At 38.1% G+C, this 19,517-nt stretch overlaps 1 protein-coding gene across 4 annotated transcripts in view; it reads left to right on the forward strand.

Moving 5' to 3' along the window:
• Positions 1 to 19,517, forward strand: part of SULF1 (sulfatase 1) — a 125,686-nt gene that overhangs the window by 32,452 nt on the left and 73,717 nt on the right. The window contains exon 1 of one of the 4 annotated variants that reach the window (XM_090137687.1): positions 5,285 to 5,300. The exons of the other annotated variants lie outside the window; for them this stretch is intronic. The gene's annotated coding sequence lies outside the window, so the exon portion shown is untranslated. Of the gene's footprint in view, positions 1 to 5,284; positions 5,301 to 19,517 lie in introns of those variants that run through there. 4 annotated transcript variants of the gene reach the window in all.

Consider the following 19,517-nt stretch of genomic DNA (forward strand, 5'->3'; position numbering starts at 1 on the left):
TGGGTGCTCAGAAAGGAATCCTGGTCAAATAACTGAAACTCAGGAGCAGGACTGAAGTGCCATTTTCCTGCCTCCTTCACAGGTTGTTGAGTGACATAACCAAGTCATGTAACAATACCAAGATTTATACAATGCTGTAAGTCATCATTAACAGGCAATCAGAAAAATGCATTAAGCTGTTCAGATGGGAGTTTGACATTTCCCAAAGATTCACAGACTAAACATGGCTTCTCCTGTATATTTTAGTGGGAATGAATACTGAAGAGGAAAGTTTTGTTCTCTTAGCCAACAAAGACAATTACTGTTATGACACTCTGGGAATAGAATTTGATAAGTATTATCAGACATCTACAACCTGTGTGGGAGTCTGTTTCTCCTAGACTGGGATATGAGAAATGGGAACTGGAAACAGCTTATGGATGACAAAGGGATGGATACTCCAGGTGTGTGTCACATACAGATGCAGAAGCCCAGGTCAAGGTTACAGTTAGGCTTCTCTGAGAAACAGAATTTTGAGGCTGAAGTCATGTTCTCTCTCTCAGTGTTTCCTGCCAGAATGCTTATATATTTATCCCCAAACTGCCACATGATAAAAAGCAGAAAGGTCTCAAAAATGCCAGCCCTCTGTCCCCCCATTCAGTGATCTAACCTGCAGAACCAAGCCCCTCTCCTACTCTTCCTCTCCTGCATGTGGATCTTTTTCATGACAGCTTTCCCAAGAAATGGAACCTTTTGCCACCATTGCCCAGTGACAGAGGAACTCTCCTGCGGCTGGAGTTGAAGCTCCAAATGTCATCAGGGTGAGGAAGGCTTAAGTTTCACATCTCCAGTTTCCTGATGGATCCCCAACTTCCTGTGAATTTTCCATAGCCAAGGTGTGCCTCACAAATTGGGCTTCTCTCGAGACTTAATGCCTGTTTTGCATCTCCCAAACAGCTTTAACTTAAAGGCAGGATCTTAAGCAATTAGTGCAACAAAGACAGGGTGACAACTGAGCAGAGCCAGAAGCCAAGCATTAGGTCTCCAAGGAACTTCAGGTATCTTAAACTGTGCAGCATGGTAGATATGGATAATATTAATTGCTGTTCTGATGTTAAGCTCCTACATTTCTCTGAAAGGGCACTGATGGGATTTGTTGTATGCTTGCTGAAAAGCACATTACTTCATGCTGTAGTGACCTGAGTATTGTTTGAGTTTGTTCATTTGTTCACACATCACTTCTTCCAGAGATGTCCATGGAGGGGTTTAATTGACCCTGATTAAACTGATCAGTGCAGACTTGTGCATGGTCATGCTTTTCTCACATCTTTCTCACATCTTTCTCACATCTGTGCCATTTGTTTCACTCCCTCCCTTTTCCCTTTCCTCTCATATTTTATCAAAGTTTCCTTAACTTTAAGCACTTTCCCAAGCATTTTTCCTTTTATTTCTCTTCCCATTGCCTTTTCATCTTCAGAGAAAACTGTGGAAGATGTGAAGAAGACAGATGGGGGATGAGATGAAATATGATCTGAAAATCCAATATAGTTTGCCTCTAGGTTCTTCATAGCAAAATTTAGGATCTGGACAGCTTCCCTAGCTTGCTTGTACAGCTGAACAGAGGAAGGAGAACAGGACACTGTTGAGTGTGATGGTATATTAAGCTTCAGGAGAAAGCAAAAAAGCATTACAGGCAAAAAAAAAAAAAAAAAAAAAAGATGTTACAAGCCAAAATTGTGCCAGTTTTTCCCCTCACAGTAGCAATAAATACTCAGGCACGGCTTTGCTAAAGCATGAGGAAAAGCAATAAGCGGCTATCTTATGTGTTGCAAGTGGTGTCTTATTTCAATGTCATTCTTCCAAAGGCAGCAGTATTACGTTGGATTATGTTGTTAAAATTAAGGATTGCAATTGATGCTTCTGAGCATAAATATAACTTTTTTTCTTCCCAACTGTATATTTTAGGGCATTCATAAGCATTTTCTACCCTTGTGAGGAAATATATGCAGCGAGTTTTAAATGAATGTATAGGAAAGTAAATATTGTATGTATATGCGTGTGTCTGTAGATAAAGATACTGATTTAATCTCTAACCTTGTTTTGCCGTGATTGCTGACTCATCAGGCATAAGCTGGGAAATCGTGACAATTTAAGAAACCCTCCACAGTGTGACTCATTTGTCCTCTTTCTTTGTTCTTTCTTGTAGCTGTATGATAATTATACCTTTAAGTTCAAGTCGAAGGAGCAAGTAGCACCAGTGAGATTTTAGTCCATGTATGTAAAGTTAGTTGGACTTCTTAAAACTCTTCTGAATTTCATCTTTTCAATGCATTTTCAGTTAAAGATGTTAGAAAAGCTCAGAAGCACCAGTGACCTCATCAGCAAGGAGGGTGTTGGTCTCATTTCTCAGGTGATAAGTGATAGGACATAAGGAAATGATGTAAAGTTGCGCCAGGGGAAGATTAGATTGGAGAGAAAGACTTACTTCACAGAGAGGATAATTGGGCATTGGAATGGGCTGCACAGGAGAGTCTCCATCCCTGGGGGTATTTTGAAGACATGGACATGGCAGTAAGGGCTTAGTGGTAGGACTCAGTAGATCAGGTGGATGGTATTTTCCAACTTAGATGATTCTATGATTTTCTGTAGATGCCAGTATGTGAATATCTGGTCCCCCAGTATAGGCAATAGCATTCAAGATAATACTGCCAAGATGGACCTTGGAGAAGCTGCATGTGGACTGTTAAATACATTCCCAGGTTCCCCAGACTGCACAAACTGTGATGGAAACTTAGACACCTGCCTCATGTGGTGACACTGAAATTCTGAAAATTAAATCTAAGTGTCTAGGTGCAGATAAATTCCACACAGTATAGTTATCCAAGCACATGTAGATGTATGTATGTAGTACAGACTATGATTGGATTAGCACTGCTGTAATTGTAATGTGAATGAAAGTTGAACCCTGTTCTGTTATGCGATGCTCGGGTTTAATTGAAAGCCGTTGTATGGCTAATTTACTTTTATTTGCATTTACCTATTGCAAAAGGGATATATAACTGCACTCATGAGCTAAGTAACTTTAAACTATCTTTCTTACGATTAGAATATTCAGGGTGCTCAGTAACAGTTCAGTATCAGTAACTTCCATTAAGCATTACATGTCAGTTACACTTGTTTCCAATAAAACTATTAAAACCAGAAGTGAGAGAGCCAGTCCTGTGGAGTCCAAATAATTTCAATAGTGATTAGTACCGCAAAAGTAGGAGCACTCATCACTTTCAGAAGTTGTTTAGCATTAAGCAGAGTGGAGTCCTCCGAGATGCATTCATGCCATTAGAGAGGATCAGGCTAAGATCTAAGAATAACTGACAAATTATCAAAATAGACCTGAAGTGATTTGTAGATTTTTGTGATTTCTCCTGTGTGCAGGTGAATCTGACTCTCTTAATAGGATCCCGTCTTGTTTGTTCTGTGCAAAACAGGTTGCTGACAGCACAGAAATAAAGAAGAGTTTTAATTTCTTTTGGATTTGGATAAGAGCTCTTAAATTCTTCCATCACAGCACTGCCTCACTAGACATGTTGATTGTGCACCCATATAGAAGCAGGATAAAGTCAGCACTTGATTATCCATGTGTTACAGATTATTCATGCCAGAGATGTTAGCTGATGCTCACAGTCACATGAATGTGGCTACACTGCTTCTAGGGGCATCTCAACTCCATAATCAGTACAGCTGCTTTTGCATTACACGGGGCTGGAGCTAATAAGTCTATATGAATTGTATCTATCTCCATGGTAATTTAGTTCCCTGGAAAACACAGAGGATCTCAATGGTGTCAGCCTGCATCCAGCTGGGATTTGTTAATTTGAACTCATGTTGGCTCTGCCAAGCCCAGAGTGGAGCTGGCATTGGTGGCAACTCTATGGCTGGGAAGTGACAAACAGAGTGAAGCTTTTGCTTCTGCACTGTGGTCACTTTTTCTAGAGGAGAGTTTGTGGTTTATTAGAGGAGGCACAGTGCCACAAGTTTTCAGATAGCCTGCTCAGTTTTCTTGTTTTGACTGCTGAGTCTTTCTGAGGTACTATGAGGAATGGCACAGACCGGTATTCAGTCAGATCAGCCAACATGTTCCAAAATCCACTCTGGATAGACACAGATTGAGGCTGTGTGCTTACTTAAGTTTATCAGGATTTATATATATATTTCCCAATAAGATATTTACTTTAAGGGTATCCATCTCTTCACATCATGATTTTCCAAGATCCCTAGACAGATGCTGTCCTTATTGACATGGGCAGCTCTTTATACACCTATAATATGAAATAGTCTTCCAGCACTGATTCTTTCATTTTCTCTAAACCTTTAACATTAATATACATGTACTTTCTTGAAAGCTTAGCTTCAGATTTTTTAAAATGTCAGAGTTTATAATGGCTGTGAAAACTGCAGCTGTTGAAGCATTCTTTTTGCATACCTGATAGAGATACTTCCAAATGAAGTTATTTTTATCTGCCCATGATTTTGCCTTCACAAAAGGCAGAGAATTCTGGACAACAAACTTTTGGGATATTCCACCAATTTCTTTATGACTGCATATTCATTTTTTATTATAATTTTCTTTTAAAAAATCTTACTTGAAGAAATGGACGTTCCAAAAATGTGACATTAACTTATGTATAAATTAAATCCAAAAGCCTCTAGCATGTTGTCAGACAGTGGAAAACTAACATCAACAGACAAGCCTGAAACATAATTAAAGAAAACATAGCAAATAAAGTATCTTACTTGTGCTGAAGCAACAATCTTCAATGGATTACAAGTATTTTTAATTTCTGTAGCAACTCATCAACAAGAACTCTCTAAAAATATAAATTAATTAAGCTTCACAATTTGAAAGGTAGGTAAGAGCGATATTAGAATGGTTCTGTTTATCACTGGAGTGCAGCCATTTGTGCATGTGCATGTGTTTGATAGCATACAGCCCTGTTGACCCAGATGGTAACAATCTCATATAGAAAATATAGACTGTAACTGTAGACAAGGTTCTGACTGAACACTTAATGTCAACAGGGACAAAATTAAGATACTGATTAAAGTGGGAAGCAAACTACTGTTCGTATTGTCTGTTGAATGCATTGGGAACTCCAGTAAATGCAGGTAGTTTCAATCATGTCTTGTTATTTGCCTGGGCAGGTCCCTTAATCTTTTCTTATCAAAACAAGGACAAAAGACATGCCATGTGGAACAGATTCTGAAAGCTCTGTGGAGTCAAAAAAATCTGTTGCATGTGACCCCAGGGAAAATTGGGACATTTGGTAAGACTTCAGTTTGCTTGTATTTCTTTGAGCATTTCTGCTAGAAGTGTTGAATTATTTGAACTATGTCAATAATTGCCCAAGTTTGTCTACACAATCTAATTCATTTAAAAAATTACTTATGAGAGTAGTAAACTTGATGACAGTTAAGTTAAACTAATTAATCATCAGTTAATCATGACCTTGTATCTAGACAAGCAGCAGTCTTACCATATGCTGTGCCTGAAGGCGATAAGTAAGAATATTGTACCTCAGATGAAGTATTGAGAGTATTTCTTTTTTATATTCTGATTGTGCAAGCTTATAGGCATACAATAAATTCATTAAAATTAATAATTTTTAAAATAAATTTTTTACAATCTCTGCCCTTCCTGCAGTGTAATCCAACTTTTCAGATGCTGTATTATTTGACTGAATTTCCTCAGCCCATTGGAAGAAGGCAATCCAAGCTGCAAAAACCACTGGGCCACAAACATACTGCCTCTCTTTAATAATCTCTCTTTAATAAGCTTTCACCTCTCCCTAAAGTTTCAGAGACATTTTGAGTGTCCTGCAGGTAAACTCATCTACTGTCTTCCAGCTAACATTCAGTTTCACACTAATGGGCCAGGCTTCAAGGTGTCCCCACTTTGAATTATAGTTCATGGAAAGAGATGATCTGTTGGGTACAATGCTCAGAACTGTTTCTCTGTAGATGAAAACCAGTGCTTATGACTAAATCCAAACCAGAGCAACTTTTATTTGAGCATCACTGCTATCTAGTAAACTTTTTATAGTGCAGTGTTCTGTAGCATCTTGGAAATCCGTTACGTGTTTCTAACAGCACATAACCATGCATGCTATATTGCTGAACCTGAGTGTTGATGGGACAAAGACTTTAGTCCTGATAGTGGGTTTTTATCCGAGAGGAATGGTGTTGCTGTGTTTATAACAGAAACCTTAAAAATTGCCTTAATAATCTCCACTGTTATTTTCACCTGTAAGTATTGAACTTCAGGGTAGTTCAGTGTACTTGACTTTTGCATGACAGACCTGTGACACTGTCCTGGTGGTAACAGTGACAGCAGTGACAGTGGGTCACCTACTCTGGTGCAGATTGTTGCAAGGGTGTGTCAACGGTTTATGGGCTGGTTTGACCTGGTTCTGTGATGAGCGGGGTGGAGGGATTCACAATTTTGCATCTCTGGAAAGGGGATGCAGGGGACCCCAAAATAATTAAGAGCAGCAGCAACGATCTGAGGAGAAACAAACTAATTTACTAAATACGGTATTGGAATGCAAGACAACACACTATAATACAGTATAATTAGAATTAAAGCTAATTAAAGCTAATAAATATAATGAGAGAAAGTGTCTGAAAAGTGGAAAGGCCTCACCATAATGCTATTGTGAGACGTACATCAGGTTGAGCAGCAGGGATGAGAGAGAGACGGAAAAAGGAAAAGGGAAGGTCAGGTGATCCACAAAGCATATATCCCCTCTCTGAACACAAAGTCCTCTGGGGTATGTAGTTGTTCTTCTCTTCCAGACAGGTACCTGGAACTGGAGCATTAACTCTTTAACTCCCAGTGCACTACATGATGTTATGATGTGGAATACTGGTAATCAAAAATCATAAAAGCATAACAGTGTGGCATGCAGGCTCTTGTTCATTGCTGGTAAAAATGCATAACTAATGGTGGTGACTATAGAGTCATAGAATCACAGAGGTTGAAAAAGACCTTTTAAGATCATCCAGTCCAACTGTCCACCTACCACCCATATTTCCACTACACCCTCAGTACAACATCTAAACATTTCTTGAACACTGCCAGGGATGGTGACTCCACCACAACCCTGGGCAGCACACTGAAAAATCGCATTTTGTAGCTGAGACTTTGCTCTATCAAATAGTGTTATTGTGTTCTTAGGATCAGTTGTAGTTTCCACAGAAAGTAATAGGAGGCTTTACTTTCAGAGCTACCTGTGTAACATGAGCAGGGAAATATACTAATCATAAAACAAAAATATAATAACATTTCACAGCTCGGATGCCAACTTATTTTCTATATTATACTGATTGGTTTCTGTATTTTACATGCTTAGTTCCAAGTTGAATAAATTTCACTTTTTCAGAGGATGATTCAGTTCATTCATTCCATAGCCTTAGGCAAAATTCCTCAGTACTCTGTATTTTGTTCTGCGAATATTCATGTTCTGAACCCAAGCGCAAATGTTCACTTGTATTATCTATTTGAACAAACCAGCTGTTCAATATGTCAAGCCACTTTTTAACAAAGTCCACTTCTAAAAAAAAATGTTGTTAATTCTTGAGTTTGCTTTTCTAGGCCAACCACATTGAATCTTGAACAATGAGGAATAAGTGCTGAAAAATGAAAGCACAGTAAAGAACATTACTGAATTTACATAAAATTAGTAACGTAAGGAACCCTGTATTACCAGGGTGTGCAAGTAACTTAAGGCCATTGAGTTATGTCAAGGTGTAGCAGTGGTACCAGTGTTCTCAATCTTGCCTGCACACAGCAGGAGAACAGCAGAACTTTCTGTTACTGGGAGAAGAAACAGTACTTCTGTCTCCCTCTTCTCCTGGTCTGCCCTGTCAAAATGAGTACAAGAGAGGGTTCTTCTCCAAAATGATCACCCAGTGTAGTGCATGGTAAGAGTCTGTCATTCAGGAAGGTCTTACCTGTTCACCCCTTCATAAGGAGAGCTGGGGAGAAGGACTAAAATTTCAGCTTTGTATGGTTCTCTGGCTTTCCAGATGTGACCCCACCGTATTAAACCTGAGAACAGCTTATTGTATTAAAGAGAAACATAGAATTAGAAATTTGTAGCACTATCAAAATGAAAACCATGCTTCAGAAACTTATGCCTGTCTTGGCTCAGTACATAGGCTTGTTCCCTACTCCTACTCTCTTTTTAAAGGAGGCACTGGGGAATATGGATTAAATGATTAAATAAAATCAACTAATGACATTAAAACATTAAGCTGAATAAAAATATTGGGGTTTGTTTTTACGATACTGTGAAGGCTTGGTATATATAGCAGGAAAGACTCTTATTTAATAGGACTTGGCCACAAGAGTTCTGCAGAGGATCAGAGCCAGAAATAGCAGTCAGGAAGAAATGATACTTCAGACAAAATGGAGCAGTATTCCCTGACATTCCTGCCAAATTTGTTAATTTATTTTAATGATTTTTTTAAGCACTGAATGATACTTTGTTTTAGTGGAGGTAACCTGCCCACACTAGCAGGCTACATGACACTGAAGCCATGTTTTGATTAGCATCAAGATTCCTACATACCTAAATCAATTCATTGTGCAAAGGTACAGGAGCCAAAATAAGTAATACACTCAGAATTAATGATGTTTGGTCATCTATTCTCTAGTGAGGCTAGCAACACAGATGAATGTGATGCCCTTCCCATTTTATGTCATCAGAACACTTCCTTCTTCAACTCTGAAGAAAACATAATTTTAGTATTGCCAGTTCTCTCTGCTTTATCAGACATCTCTATTTTGGCACCATATGATTCTAGGAAAACTTATCTCTCATTTGGAAGAAAAAGAAATTTTCTTTAGGTCTACTGATTGCCAAAAAAACTTTCAAGATGTACAACCATAAAAGTTATGACTCCAAAAGATAAGTAACATGAATGGAGCATTTATTATTGTTTAAGAATATCATTATTTTGAAACCTATTTCTAGATTTATCTTGGGGACTCGACTCATACCTTTTTCATTTAATGTTCCTGCTATTGGTAGGAGCAGAGCTCTTCATTTTACAGTGGTTCTCAGTTTTTCTAATGTTCAGTAACTTTAACATTTCTCATTTTCTTCTGCACTGCTCACCTTCTTTCTTGAATTCTTCTGATACTATTGAAGTAAGAATTTTGCCAATAACTTCAGAATTGAGCTTTCAGGAAATTTAAGGAAAGATTTAATTCTTCAGACTTTTTCAGACTGGATATATTGTGCAGCATGGTTGAATCATTGTTATTCTTTTATTTCCCCTGTATAAAAATAACAGCAGTATAAAAATCTTTTTGATGTCTAGGATAGTGTATGGCATCACAGGAAAACTAGGAGGTCTTCTAAGCTGATTATATAAAACCAACAAGAATCACAGGAGGGAAGGGAGGAGGGAAAACACTTGCTGGCCTGATCTGTTTGCAAAAGCTGCAGCAATTCTCCACCAGTTAAGGATTGAAGTTTCCCTGGTGGACTGATGAACTTTGATGTGATAATTGCTGGTTTTTCTGCAAGTTCGAAAGAGAGTATGTATAGCATGGTTAGAGGAAAAAGGGATAAATATTAACAAAGTATTGGATTTTTATTCAAGAACACTGGGAGCAAAGCAGTTAAATGCTCCGTTTCATCCCGTGGAACAGGATAGTAACTAAGATCCTCCTAATCTTTGCCACATATACCTTAATACCTGAGCAGTTGTGGGTAAGAGACCTTTTTCTGTTGTTGAAAAGAGTATTCATTTTGTTAGGTTTTTCTTCTTTTGAAACTCTGATAAAATTTTATTTTTATTTTAAACATTATTAGCTATTTACCTCCCTTGTAAAGCAGATACATGTGTAAGACTACTCATTTTGCATTACTGTATCCTTAGAAGTTTTATTCTTCATGTTAGGCTGGATAAGATAACAGGCAAAAAGCTATGAAAATTTTATCCTTCTTTTGTTGTCACCTAAAGAAAGTTTCTGCTCTTTACATGAATCTAGGTAATTAAGGAACCTCTTGCACACAGTTCACCACGTATGTGATGGCAGAAAATAACAGGTGAATGTGCCATAGTAGCATGCAGTTTCCTAGCTTGCTCCCAAGCTGGGTGAAGGGAGAAATGTTCATTGAGCTTTCTACAACTGTCCAGGACTGTGAACAATGCAGTGCAAAACAGGGACAACATAGCCTATTGCTTACCAAAAGGACTCTTTTTGTCTTTTCTTTTTAACAGAGACACAAGTGGTTTGTTTACCTGGTAGTGAACTTACTTTCTTCTGAAGTTAGTTGTTGCTTTAGTTAGCCGGTCAGATGATACTCAGAGTTTGTCAAAAGGCTTACCATCTCCAGTCAAGATGTTAGTTTGCATGTCTGTCATGGCTTGGAAAAGATTAAGTGCTAGCCTTTTTTATAGTATGTCAGACTTATTGTGCTGTTATCTTGAAGTATTTTAAAGCCAAATAAAATTGAGATTTTCAAACTGATTAGCTGGTGTGACTGCAAAAAGATTTTTGTATTCAAAGTCTTTGTTGTAGCAGCCATCATATCTGACCTGCTCCCTAGGTCAATAAAGATGAAGGGCTCTTGGTCTGTTGCAAAAGGAATTCATTGTGAATCAAGATTGTGCCTGCTTTCACATGCATACACTTACTGCAAACCTAGCAACATACATGTTTTCTTCAATTGATTAATATAGCATCAAATGAGACATACTGTTTCTCTGGAAAGCATCCTTGTAAAGCTGTTTGAAATGAGAGGTTAAATATCAAAGGGCCAACACAAAGAAACAGAATGATCAAACAACTAGACTGTTTTGTGATTTACATGGAACATTTTGCTGATGATTAAGTAAAGAAAAACCTGCTGAGAGGAGGAGTAAGCAATTACACATTGAGAATATTCCTACTTATTGCCTTATTAGAAGTATTCATAAACTGAGAGACCCTCCACAGGGTGATCACTTACTAATTCTGAATAGCCAACAGCTTTGATGTGTTTGCATTATGTGATTTTCTCCGAGGAATGGAAGAGGCAGGAAATATTAACTAAATGCATAATCACTGTGCATCAGAGAAAAACTGCAGAGTTCAGGACACTTTGGTAAATAAAGGAGGCTGCAAGCTTTTTAATAGCTGTATCCCATCTTCAACTGTCAACACTCTTTCTGAGAAAGCCAGATAGTAAGATTAATATAATTGTTTTAAGCACTGGTTATTTCAAGGTACAGAACAATTTCCAATAGTGATAGAGAGATTCTTCATTGTCAGCACAAAATAGCAATGGTGATAGTTGGCTGTGAAAGGAGAGAAAACCTTGCTTAGTAGATCATTTAAGTTTCCTTTTATTGCAATTTCCATATATTACAATTAAAAGACTTGAGAAAATGACGCAACAATCTTCTCACTAGATTAGTAATTCCAGGATCATTCCTTCTATATTATGCTTTCCTTCCTGCTAAGTAAACTTGCCTCTATGCTGACAGCCACTATAAGCTCCCTTTCTCCTTTTAAGGAACTGGAACGGTACTTGAGTAATGATGGAGAGTAGAGAACATCTTACCTGGGTCTAGCATATGCCAGCAGTGGACTGAAATATCAAGACTACTGTTAAATCTCTTAACTGATAGCATTCATGTCTCTGGCAAAAAAGACAACAACAACAAAAACATAAAACAGATTAGTAGATCTTTTCCAGTTCCCTTACTTAGCTCCTAACATGTACCTGTATACATTATTGAAAAAATACAGTCTTACACTCCTACAGTATAAAAAGATTTCAGTGAAACTATAATTTTACTTTGAACGTTGACCCAGTATGGCACTGTAGGCTTATCATTTGCCTTAATACATTTTGAATAGGATGTGATCAGTCTGCAAGTAAAGAGTTTAATTAAGTTTATGGCAGCCATAGCTCTGATGCAAGGCTGATGAATGAAAACATACAGAAATATATCTTTAAAGAGGCTTACCTGGATGATCATTAAGATCCAGGCTCATTGTCCAGCCTAGCTCGACATGTCATCATTCATAATAAACTGCAGAATGGTGTTAGTTTTGGAAAGTCCTTCTGGCATAACAACCACTACTGTAATACAATAGGGTTATTAGTGGGGCCTTGTACTTATGACTGTTGTCATTTAATATTGTGGAGATCTGCAGTGTGCCTTGCATTAAATGTAGAGCTGGCTAGAGGATGACAGTTCAGCTTTCATGGATTCTTTTTTTTTTTTTTTTTTTTCCCCAATGAAAACAAACCCTAGTAGTATTTTTTTGTTTTCTTTCCACATCATAAAAATTGTACTGAAATTCATTTTCAGATTGAAAAGCTAAGGTTTTACATCTGAACCTCATGTCTAGGCAGAGCAGAAAGAATAGTTGAGATGATCTTTCTTTGTTTCATTTTCAGTATTACTTATTTGGCACTAGTGATACTCAATTAGTTAATTGTTCACTCAATGAATTAGGGAACTTAGATGAAAGATGTTCTGTAGAACATGCAGAAATACTGAAAGTACTATATCCAACAAACAGTTTGCAAATAACACATTCAAAATTTGTCTGAAAGTCTTATTCAACAGGATATTTTCCAAACAGATGGCAGAAGGAGCAGCTTTTCAGCAATAAGCCTTAGGCAGGTATTAGATACTAACTTGTGACATTTATCACACTGTCTAGGAGATGCATATGATTCACACTAGTCAGTCAGTTGCCTTGGTTTTAAGCAATTTCACGCTAAAAAGAAAACGCATTAGCAAAAGCTCTTTGCTATTTGGTTATGGTTATTTGCTTCCTAAGATTGCCTTCCTGCTGTGTCCTCACCTGTAAGCTAAAACCTGTATCATTCGATTGTTGCAAGTGATATATTTTTGTATAGACCACTGAACTGAATATTAAATCACAGAAGATAGCATAATTTATAGTAAAGATTCCCTTTTTTACCATACTTTTTTAGGTGATGACTTGTGACGTGCTCCAGTTTACTGTATTGTAATTTCTGTTTCTTTTCATTTACTCCCTTCCCCATATAATAACCAATTCTGTTGATTTATCGGGAACATTTTCCTGGTGAAATGTATTTGTCCACTGCAACTCTTCGGGCAGCGTTTCTGCGTTTATAGATAATGGGTTTCATTCTCATTCAGACAGATAGATACTTTTTCATGTAGGTACTGAGCATCATCTAATTTACAACTGATGGTGTTGCTGTTGTCACGGCCATGAGGTTCCCTCAGTTCTGCCTATTCCTAGGGCTCCTCCACCCTACCAGCAGCCCAGGACCCCCAACACTGTCAGCTCCTGCCCCATTGAGGCTGCAAGCAGGGTCAGTCCTCAACTCCCCACTCTCCACTCCTGCCCTGCCACGGGCCTCACTGAGCCAGGCCCAACCACAGGCCCCAGCCATGGCCCACAGGGAGCCATTGGCCTGTGCTGTGCCCTGAAAATGTGGTTATAGGTGTTACTTGAAACACGGGAGGATTTCATTTGCAGATACATAAAAATTACATTAGAAACCATAGGAAACACATTGCCAGTGCTAACATTTCGCTTTATCTGTTTCCCAGCTCTATCATGTGGAAAGATGAATATGTAACTCAATATAATAGTTAAAGACCTAGTTGCAGGAGAGAAAATCACGGAGAGAAATGTGAAAGGATCCTACAAATAGTCGCAGTGTTAAGATAAATGCCTCTGACCAGAGGTCAACAGAGTTTTAAACGTGGGAGATAATGGAAACATAATCAGGTGCCATATGACATGTTAGTATAATGCATTTTTCATTTCACATCCTTTCTCTCTCAATGTCCTGTAATGTATTTTTGTCTAAATTTTACCACATCTATATCGTAAGGGTACTTTACCAGCCAGGGAAGAGGTAAGATTCTAAGAGCCTTTGGTAAAGTGGAAAAATAAGAAGGTGGGGTAACACGAGCAGTCAGCAGAGAGGTAGATTATGGTACGTACTGTATGGGTGCTGTCATCCCCACCCTGCAGGTCTCAGGAGTGGATTTATGGCATATTGTCTGCTTGAAAGCACTGGAGTTTTAAAGGAAATACTGAGGAGAGTTGGGAATTTTATTAAAGCACGTTACAAGATTGCATAAAGTACAGAACAGAGATAGGAAGACGGTGTTGCATTTTCAGGTTATTCTCCCTTCTGTAGCTTTGAAGATTGATGCATTGCTGTCTGTTTAACACTACCACAGTAAGTGTTGTGGGTTCTTTTTTCAAATTGTATTCATGCTTTTCCCTAGGAGTAAGTTGCAATTTCCAGATACTGTATCAGGACATACAAATGATAGAGCATTTTTTATGTGGAAGTCCTTTATATGTTAATTTTTAGAGTAGAATTCTTCTACCACAAAAGAAAATGGGCAGAAAACAGGAAAAATTATGCCACAACTTCCCTGTAGAGTTTTTCTGAATATTCTGCCCAAGAGATATTGTTTGTTTTTCACTGTAAGCCATGGAAAACACCCTTAATTTTGGAGGGAAGTTCAGTGGAGTGTCTGTTAGTCTATGAAACCTGCATCTCAAAGTATAGTATTAGTAAGAGCTTATGATCAGAGATGCCTACATAAGTAACCCTTACTAAGTAGAAGAGTCTATGGAAATGCAAATTAATAACTTTATGCTCTTATAAATAAAAAAAAACCTCTGAGAAATACATTAATCACTGTGATGTGAGTAGATCACAATGATGTCTTCAAGAATAATCTGTTTTTTTTATAAATTTTAGAGTATTAAGAAACAAAAAGCATTGGTAGAGCTTACTATATATAAGGCTGGATATGATTAATATTTTTCCAGACCTTTCCTGTAAAACTGCTTTATTGTGGTTACAACATTATTAATTTTAAAGATAAAGACTTCCTGCAAATGCAATGTCTTTGTAAATAGAGGCTTTGGAAAATTGTCATTTTACACCATCTGCAGCAGCGTACTTAGGATTTTATAATCTTCTAAGAAACTACTAACCAACTTGAGTGATATTTTCAAGAACAATTGGAACTTGTTGACAGTGCTAAAGATTTGAAAACCCATATTTTAAAGCAGTACGAGTTTCATCTGGTGTAATAGATGATTTAGGCTACCTAGACTTAGACTTTAAAATCAGCCATATGGGATAGAAGGCATCCCACTGGAAAAACAAGCATTTATCTCCTGATAAATTACTCATTTTTGCTTGTTTATTTTAAAGGACAACATACACAGGAATGTATTCATGGCAGATGAATTAGCTCCTATATTATGAGTGTGCAGTGTGGTTAGTGTGAACCATTTACACCACCCAGCACATCAGAAACCAGTCAGATCATTTGTTTCATTCCAGCTGTGCTCTTTACATTTACATGGGGCCTTGAGCAGAGGGGATTTCAACTCTCTTTTCTGATATACAAAGTTGCACTTTTTTTTTCAAATGTTAGCTCCATTAATCACTCAGCTTTATTAACTGAACAAAATAAAACAAAAATGTCTAAAATCAGCTTTCATTGTTCTGTTGAAGTAATGACCATTTAAGTAATAATGTCGTAAAGCTCCCCAGTTCATATAAAGCCCGAAATTTTGGCTAATTCCCATAACCAAGGAGCAAAATTTAACCCTTAACATTTCAGATCTTTTAATGCAAGAGAAAATGCTGGAGATTTCTTAAAAGCAGTGTACAGTGATGAAGTAAGTGCAATGAAAAGTCAGTAGGAAGGCTCTTAGACTTGTTCGTAATGAGAGACGCAAGTGTGATTTGGTGAATGATGAATTCTGGGACTTGCCTGTGTCTTTCAGAAAACAGCCTACTAGTCTGTTGCTACCTTCTGGATTTTGATAAGCCTGTAACTATAGCAAAAGCAGCATTTTCTATGGCATTCTCCATTCTTGATCCTGAAAACTGAGAAATAATTAGAAATAGAAAAGTCATTATTCCAGTCTATCAGATTATTTGAAAATCTTCAGTGATTCATTTAGATTAGAAGGAAAGGTTCTGTGGTTTGTTAGGTGGTGTCTGTTATGATGTGTCCAGTTCTGGGCCCTCAGTGTAGGAAAGAAATCAGTGGTGATCTGTGTTCATCAGAGGGCCCTCAAGATGGCTGGAGGTTGGAGTACTTGACCGGTATGAAGATGCTATGGGAATAGGATTGTTCATAAGGGAGCAGAGGTAGCACCAGCGGGCTTACAGCAGCCCCCAGATACCCAAATTGAGAAGACAGAGACCAGTCCTTGACAGTTATGCATTCCAGGAGGGAAAGAGGCAATGGACGTAAGTTAAACAAAAGTTCAGATTGGATATAAAGGAAAAAAAATCACCCTCAGGACAGTCAAGCAGCGGAACAGGGCTCGAGAGCATTTGGGCAGTGTCCATCCTTGGGGGTTTTTGTGCCTTGAGTTGGTAAAGCTGTGAGCAGCCTCATCTGACCTCACAGCTGAGCCCACTAAGGACAAAGAAGTGGATTATCTATAGGCTGGTCTGAGCGTTCCTGAATCAGGTCATTGATGTAAGAGAGAAATGCAGTTTATGAGATACTTTTTATATAAGAACATCTCATTTACATTTAGAAAAAAAAAAAAAGAAGTCCAGTGAAGCAAGCATTGATAATCTCCAACAATCACTGTAAACTGAGATGCTTCACAAATTCCTTCCTAAACAAGATGAAGGAAAGCATTGTCATTCAGTCTTTGCCTTTCTATCACCTCTTCATCACTGGGAGTAATTCTGGTATATCCTGGCCCTTACCATTCTTGTTCAGAATTCAGAAGCTTTCTACCTAACTATTATGAATTTCCATTCCGGTCTTCCCTTGATCTGCATAATGCACAGTCAGGTGCTGGAACATAAGGTTGTCTGCCCACTCCATCACTGCTGGAGAAAATAATTCCGTCTGTGCTGTGTCAGGCATCTTAGTAGAATCTTGGCTCATAAGCAGGCTTGCAATTTACTGTCTATAAAGAAAGATGTATATCTTCTATAATGATTATATAAAATCATGTCTCTTTACTGCTAAAAAATAACAAGAAGAGCACTGGAAATAGAAATATGTGTGCTTGAATGTATTATCATCAGCTTCCATGCTTTAAAACTGCTCTCATCTACAGAATCCAGGACTGTGAATCTGAAAGTACCTGTATGCGCACTTGAAAGATGAAGAAAGTCTTTCCACAGGCATTTTCACTTAGAAAATGAAAGCACATTTATATGCGCTACCTTTTCAAAATATTTTCTGAGATAAAGTTATTCACAGAATAATTTCAGCAAGTCATTTTTGAGTCTCTTAGATCTCAGGCTGAAGATTATTTTCAAACAACTCTTTGAGAGCAGATTTCCAGAATGCAGGCTGAGTGAATTGGTATTCCACAGGCAGATAAGCTGTATATAGCATATTCTGTCCTTGAACAGGAAAGTGTGATTCTTATTTCAAGCTTTTTTTAAAATAGAAATACTAGTTTTCAGATGGAATTTAGTATCTAGAAGCTTCCGTTTGGTCTTTTCTCGAGTACCAGTACTGGTTAGCTTATTTTGAAATATTCAGCAAAGACCTTAAAGAATCCCCATGCCAGGGGTTTACTGAAGAATCCACAAGAGAGTGGTTTAAGAAGGTGAGCGGTTCCATTCAACCCAGTAGGTATATTTATTTAGCACAGCAGAACATGTGTATCAGGACCTAAGGACTTGGGTGCTGCTTTGAAAATCTTGATTCTGAAATCCACCAGTTGTATTCCTTACTCATCATTGCTGTCATTCCTGTGACAATTTTTTTCACCTGGTAGAACATAGCTACTGAAATGCTCCTAATATGGGGGTGAAGCTACTACATGAAGATCACCTTCTGGTCTTCCTAGCAGTGGGTCAGCCACAGGTCCCTCTGGGAATGCCTGTAAAGCACGCCCAGGTGTGTGCTCGAGTGGGGACAGTGGAACAGCAAGGTGACAGCAGGCAAAAGGGATTGCAAGGCCTATTGGGATAAGCTGGCAAAAGACCCCATGTTCCTGGACTGGTGCTATGCTTTGCACTCCATAAGGAGCACAGCTTGGAGAATACCGGGGGCTCCTGATCACAAAAGTGAATAAAAATAAGTTTGATGCGAGGGTGGAGTGCTTCTCAGTCTTAAGTCAGTGCAACTTCCTCACTGACTAGTTTTCACAGAAGAGGATATGAAGCATCTGTTTTTGTAGCATTGTTTTGTTTGGTTTGATTGTTTACTGCTATTACTGTGCTGGTTTCTTTATTGTATAGGTTTGTTAAGGAGGAACTTGTTTGAAAACACATCTGTTGGTCTGTTAAGGTATTTTTGCATGTAAATCAGTGAAGGTACAGCTTCATTTGACAGGACTGGAAAAGCCACTTGACAGAAAGAAGTGACCTAATGAGGAAGGTCTTCCTTAAAAGAGAGTACTCAGGACCTGACCCATTGAGTCAATCTTAGTATTCCAGATAAATTCAGTTTGAATATAGTGGGACTAATCCAAAAAACTAAAATATATGAGAATTTGTCACCAGAGCTGGAAGTGAAAGAGAAACTCAGCAGATACCGTATGCAGTCTGTAGTGTGTATATGTGCATATAGCACTCTTGTTGTGACTGTAAGTACACAAAGTACTGATGCACAAGCAAGTTTGCTTTCTGTACTTTAGTATAATAGAGTAAGTTTTTCTTCATCTACAGGAACAGCCCAGTTTTCCTGAGTATCCATTGGATGGCAGCTACCTAAATCCCCATGGTGTCTGTGAAAGGCCCAGGCATCTGTGTTATCAGTAAAAGTACATCTGAGATTCTCTCCTAAGAGTACAGGTGCTGCTATGTGTTTAAATGCACAGCTTGTGTAGCTTCGCACTGCCATTTCTTCATGCTTCAGTCCTTACTGTGGTTACAGCACAACCTACCTTAACTTGTCCTTACAGCAGGGGAGCTGTGTATGTTATGACAAGGAAATTGCCATGTTCTCTGTCTTCTCATACGTAAGTGGATCCATAGATACTCTGTGCTAAAGATGACATATTCATATTAAGGTTAATTGTGTCCATTAGGAAAACAAACTGTTCACCAAATAAAAAAGCAAAAAAATCCCTATTTCAAAGAGCGTTGCAGATTTTTGAGGAGACATAAATGCACCTAAGAAGCAACTTTTTTGAATTTCAAGAGTAGTCTATCTAAATGAGGCAGGAAAAGCTGTTCTTTGCATGCTTTCTAAGTCCTGTGGACGTAAAAGGGAACTTAAAGAAACGTGCAAACTGTGTTGCTGTTGTTCACCTCTGTGATATGATCTCCCAGTGCAAGACTACTTACTGGATCACTGAATCGTCAGTATGTTATTGTACAGCATGTTTTCATAATGGCCCACACTGTTGAGCTGAGCGGGGATATAGCAAAGAGATGTGGTTTTTAAAAGGAATTTTAAAATTACCTTAAATTCCTTCATACACAAAGGTTACTCTTTATAGTTGAAATATACTTAGAGTCTTTTAGCAATTATACTACCTGGTAGCTGGAAAGCCA

Source organism: Phasianus colchicus, chromosome 3, assembly GCF_987193195.1.
Source record: "Phasianus colchicus chromosome 3, bPhaCol1.hap1.1, whole genome shotgun sequence".
NCBI classification, from domain to species: domain Eukaryota; kingdom Metazoa; phylum Chordata; class Aves; order Galliformes; family Phasianidae; genus Phasianus; species Phasianus colchicus.